The sequence below is a fragment of the Gekko japonicus genome, unplaced genomic scaffold (assembly GCF_001447785.1).
Source record: "Gekko japonicus isolate JY-2015 unplaced genomic scaffold, Gekko_japonicus_V1.1 scaffold1054, whole genome shotgun sequence".
NCBI classification, from domain to species: domain Eukaryota; kingdom Metazoa; phylum Chordata; class Lepidosauria; order Squamata; family Gekkonidae; genus Gekko; species Gekko japonicus.
The window spans coordinates 56,988-61,653 of record NW_015170307.1 but is presented as its reverse complement, the minus strand read 5'-3'; positions in this window follow the sequence as shown (position 1 = coordinate 61,653).

The window sequence follows — 4,666 nt, the reverse complement described above, 5'->3', positions numbered from 1 at the left end:
GGAAAACATAGAGTTTTCCCCTCAAATGGCTGTGGCCCCACCCCAGCATGCCCAGCGTCATGACGTCACTTCCCTGTGACGTGCATGTGGCGCGCGTGCGCTTCACACGCGTGCACACGCCAGGAGCCGGGCTGGAGTCCCCCGCCGCAAGGGTAAGTGCCATTTGGCAACCCTAGAACCGGGTTTGATTCCCCACTCCTCCTCCACAGGAAGCCTGCTGGGTGACCTCTGGCTAGTCACAGTCCTCTCAGAACTCTCTCAGCCCCACCTACCTCACAAGACGTCTGCTGTGGGGAGAGGAAGGGGATGCGATTGTAAGTTGTTTTGAGACTCCTTAGGGTAGAGAAAAATGGGGCATAAAAACCAACTCTTCTTCTTCTTCAGAGGTACCTAGACTAGACCTGTAGCGCAAATCTAAAGCAGAGTGATACCTGTCTGAATCCATTGATGTCAGTGGATTTAGAAGGATAAACTCTGCCTAGGATTGCACCGCTGCTATGTCAAAGAAAATATTGGAGTGGTTAGAAAGTATATTTTGAGCAATTTTTTAACAGGGTAGAAGTTTTTCAAAGAAATAGTATATAAGGAGAGACCCACAGAAAACTGGACAAATTAGTTCAGATTGTCGTAGACAAAAATAGAGAAATATCCCCCCCCCCAGTTCTTGCTGAAATCCAGCCCTAAATCCGTAGGAAATGAGTATGGACTAGATTTAATCCCTGCAGAAAAGCTGTCTAAGCGAGCTAAAACGCGTGCTCACGGAGGCGCGGGGGGGGGGGGGGATGAATGAAATAACACAGTGGCTCCTATTTCTGCTCGTTCTCTATTCTACACCACCTCATTGCCTTTGAGTCGCTGCTAAAATGTCCTCTTCCCAGTCCTGCTGTGGGCGAAGAGCAACGTCGATGTCGCTGATAGTTTTGCAATACTGTTCCTCCCATGGTGCCAAAGTGAAATATCATTATAAATTGTCTGGGGGGGGGGTGAACTTGAGAGCAAAAACTCTTCTGCATATTTTTTGGGGGGGCAGTTAACTATCCATACCTGATGTATAAACAGTGCAATCTTCCTATGGCTACGACTGTGTCCTTTTAATCGTATTATTTCTACGAGCGCCGGGGCAGTCAAGTCAGCTATTTAGCCTCATCAGCTACCAAATTAAATAACCGTCCCACTTTTATTTTATTTTTTAGAAAAATGAAATCAATACTGTAGCAAAACTGCATAGGAGCAATAAAAAGGTAACCACTGTGTAGTAAATAATATTGATCCAGCCAGTTAAATGCTGAAGGGGATGCTTGCGTGGTGTTCTGCTTTATTTATTGGGTGTCTTACATTTGTATAATTTGGTTCTTCTTTATTAGATCTCCGATCATTTATCTTAGAAAAGCAGAGGTCCACAGTTCTTCCACCACCCCTTCTCTGGGCCTCTGCTTCTGGAAGCTATCCTTTTTCTTTCTTTTTTGCATCTCTCCACTGGGATGAGATGACTCTGAGTTCTAAGTACCCTCTGCTCCGGAGCAATGTTGTTCCATAAGTAGATGATCTTCCAGCCAATGCTAAAAGAAAATCCATCTTCAAGAGGAGTATATTTATCTCTTTTCCCCCCACAATCACCACTACCATCTTTTAGCCCTTGTATCTCCAAAGCTATGTCTGACTGTATGCCAACAACATCTCTTGAAATCACAGAAGCACAGGGTGTATTGCCGGATAAACTTTTGAGTTCTCTGGGGTTGGGCTTCAGTGCTCTCTGTCCTTTCACAGCTGCTTGTCCAGAATAAATGTTGTAAAAAAAATTAATAAATGGCAGAACAAATTATGAAAAGTAAGGCAGATTACACAAATTAATGTGCATGATTTACACAATTCCACAATTCATGATTTCGTGGCACAGATTTCTATTTTTTTTTCTTAGTGAAGACTTCGTGCCCTTTGCAACCCAGTAGCACTGATTCTGTTCCATTGGTAGGTCGATAATTGTAAAACCTAGTGAGCTAAAAGGTGGACTTGTTTCATAAATGTATTCATTAGTATTGAAAGGGGACCTTTGGTTATTTGGAGGGGAGGCTTGCTGTGAAAGAGTTGCAAAAGTATCAGAGTCTCAGAGTGATCCCTGATTGGTTAGATCATTCATATGACCAGATGGCATTACTCTAAATGCACTTAATGTGTCCTTAGTGATGTCAACACAGAGCCATATCTGATTGGCTGCAGGGCATCAAGGTTTCACACTTCCAGTACGTGATCCCTGATTGGCTGGGATCACTTGCAGAAGAATAAAACAAAAAAGTGTGGTAGAAGGAGATAGTGGCTATTAACACTTGTGAACATTCACAACATTGGATTAAGGAGTTGGGAGTTGCCTAACAGGTGAAAGGAAGAAACCTGGATGTCACAGGGAGAAAGCATATTTGTTCAGTGTAGCCTCTTCTCTTAATCATCTATAGACCGGTCGACTGGTGAAGTTGGCTTGTATCACAGGCAGCCTCTAGTCTTTGTAGGTAAACTGTTTTTTTACATTCTTGAGCATCCTGGAGAAAAGCAGCATGCACTAGCCAAAGAAAGATGGACTGGAAAGGGAAAAGAAGCAGAAGCAAATGTTCTTGAAAAGACAAGCCCAACAAAAAGAATGGCCAATACAAACCCAACAATTATAGTGAATTGGTGTGAGTTGGACATCCCAGAGTGAGCTCACTCCATTTGCTTTGTAAGGTGAACCACAACCCTGTGGCCTTCATAAAGACTCTCCACGGTGCAGAGTCCATAACACTCACTTCCAAGTTATCATTTCAGACCTGTGTTAATACAGTCTTTGGGAACCTCTTCCCAGACCTACCATTTAGCATCGTTACTCCTTTCAGTTCATCTGCTATTCTTTGCATGCATCAGAAACTCTCATACCTTCTGCAGTGGTTCTGGTTTTGATTAGTTACAGGCCTAGAATTCTTAATTTTCTCCGATGCTCTAAACTTTCCACATTGTTGGAAACTACTGTGTTCTTCAGGCATGAGACAGGAGCAATCCGACCCATCAAACATATGATCTGTAACGAAGCTGATACAAGTAAGGCTTCAGAGGTATGGTCCATATGTCCTCAGAGGTATGACAGGGATTTAAGTAACAAATTGGAAGTGATCATCTGCTTCCCCATAAGCGCACATGGGATACAAGTGTGATCAGGCTGATGTGAAAGAGTCATGCAGATGTGTCACTTCTCTATGAGAAAAACTGCATCACCCATTAGTTAAAATTTAGCAGGGTCTGTGGGGCTGAATCAGGCTTATTGGTGCTAGTCACCCATCTCTGCTCCGATTGATCTGTCTTCTGTTGTCCCTTAGACTATTTTCCTGGAATTCCCCTTGATTTCCCTTCCAAAATCAATGTTCTGTTCTTTGTGTTTATGTTCACACGTGTAACTTCTCAGTCTTCTGCCTGTGTTAGGAAATGACAGTGCTGTGGGGTTGATAGACAGTTTGGAAAAGAAGGATGTTGTCTATGAAGTAATATTCTGCTCTTTTAAATATTATTGTATGATTTCTGTAAACCCAAAACTAAGCATGCAATACTAAGATAACCTCTATGAGCTTATAATGCGGACATTTCATTTACCATTGAAATAGTAGGAGGGGGTGTTCCCCCCCAGTTCTCAGGTGTGTTTTATAATTTACATTTGTGTTTCTTTCATTCAAGGGGGGGGTGGATTTTATTTTCAGGTAAACGTTAAAAACAGAAAACTCCCTGGCCATACAAATAATACAGGTTGGATACAGATCTTACAGAGTAGTTTCTGAAATGGATCTTAGTTATAGCTATAGGAAATTAAGGGATAGAACAAGGGACAGTGGTATTAATATGAGCTACAACAGTGGAATATCTAGATTACAAATTTTAACTAGCCCCAAAGAATCTTGGGAATTGTAGTTCAGTGAGGTGCCAAGATCCCTAGCTCCTCCCCCTAATTTATAATGCCCAAACGGGAATGACTGTTAATCTAGTTTGAGCCCTAAGAGGCAAAATATGGCATAACTGAGATGAATTCAACACTCGAAAGCATCTGGGATACTGCAAACTCAAAACGACAGAAATAATATTTGTTCGTTTTTAAGTTTGTGTCCACAAGATACATTTCCAAAATGATTGCATTTTTAGCTTTAGGTGTGGATACAAAATGCTGGAATGTGGCAAGTGCAAACTGTGTTGGACTAGTTGCTAAAAACTGGTAATCATTTCGGTGGCTTCTGGAATTAAAAAAAATAGCATCAATGTATAATACTTGGGTTCAAACCAAAAACTGCCTGTCAGGTACGTAAGTCAGTAAGCGGAGCCAACGTATTGCAGGCTGACCCACCACTGTAATCTCTGCAGCTTGACCATGTGCCTAAATACAGCCTGACTGCTCTTCTTCTGTCAGACCACTGGACCACAGAGCTCAGCAGGTGGTCTGCTCTAACAGAAAGTGACCCTGCGAGGTCTCCAGCAGACCTTTCTTCCCCAGCTCAGATGACCTATCATCCTTTTACCTGAAAGTTCCAGGTGAGTTCTGCCTGCAAAGATGTCGCTTCCCAAGGAGCTATCTTTGGCACCCTGCTATTTCTGGAGACCCTTCTACCTCTTCTCCACTGCAAATAGCCTTCGTCCACCATCGCTTCGCATCAAGAAAGCG